The sequence below is a fragment of the Colobus angolensis genome, unplaced genomic scaffold (assembly GCF_000951035.1).
Source record: "Colobus angolensis palliatus isolate OR3802 unplaced genomic scaffold, Cang.pa_1.0 Scaffold85, whole genome shotgun sequence".
NCBI classification, from domain to species: domain Eukaryota; kingdom Metazoa; phylum Chordata; class Mammalia; order Primates; family Cercopithecidae; genus Colobus; species Colobus angolensis.
The window spans coordinates 10,078,576-10,079,901 of NW_012122376.1; positions in this window are offsets into that span (position 1 = coordinate 10,078,576).

Here is a 1,326-nt window from a genome sequence, read left to right on the forward strand (position 1 = left end):
GCAGTGGCATGATCTTAGCTCACTGTAACCTTCATCTCCCAGGCTCAAGTGATTCTCATGCTTCAGCCTCCCAAGTAGCTGGGACCACAAGTGTGCGCCACCATGCCTGGCTAATTTTTTGTATTTTTTGTAGAGACAGGGTTTCATCATGTTGCCCAGGCTGGTCTCAAACTCCCGAGGTCAAGTGATCTGCCCACTGTGGCCTCCCAAAATGCTGAGATTACAGGCGTGAGCCACCATGCCTAGCCTGAGGTATGATTTGAAACCTATCCACCACTATTTGTCAGATAGATGAAGACACTGCAAAAAGTATTGCGACTCAACAAAAATCCTTAAATTTTTGTAGCCCAAGTGGTACTAGACAATAGATTTGCCTTAGACTACTTGTTGGCTGAAAAAGGAGATACCTGTGCAATAGCAAAACTACCTGTTGTATTAACATCTCTGAGAAACAAGAGTGGAAAGGATAACTTAGAAGGCTAAATGGCTACAAGATACAAGTGAAATTGATCCTTCAAATGACTTGTTTAGTTGTTTACCCTCAGGACTAACTTCTCTATTTTGTTCTGGTATTCAAGTTATGATTGTTATCATAAGCATAGCTGTTATTTTTCTGGTTATTAAATTAATCATGATTTGTCTACTTGTTTCTAATCAGCGGGAAAAAAAACCTAAAATAATGATTGTTTACAGAATTGTAATTGAAGAGGCAGCATTGTAGCCTGACTCGTTACAAAATCACCTCCATGTTGCTCTAAATTTGAGTTATAAACTGTATCAGTGTCAATTTGTCCAAAACCCTCTGCTATGGGACATAGTCTAGGAATGAGCCTTCCCGATTACAAAGGACCTAAACCCCTGAACATAAAAAAAGTCAGAACTATTTGATTCATCTATGATGCTTTCTTCAAGAGATTTTGATGAAAAGGAGAAAATGTAAAAATAATTCAAAATCAAAGCTATTGGAATTTTCAATTATTTTGAGCCTTAAAGGAAAGTGATTATTGAATCTGAGTCATGTGACAGGCAGCTGAAACATTTGTTCCTCTGGTTATAGATTAGCCTTTTATTTATGTACATTATTTTGCAAAGTGTAAAAAATCTAAAGGATGCCCAGGAAGAACTATTTCCTCTTTACTGTTGATCTTCATAAACATTAACTTCCCTTTTACTTTTCCTATACAAAGAAAGACCTCACAACTCTCATATTCTCTAAAATAAAATGTTAAATATACTCTTTTTTTTTTTATTATACTTTAAGTTCTAGGGTACATGTGCATAACGTGCAGGTTTGTTACATATGTATACTTGTGCCATGTTGGTGTG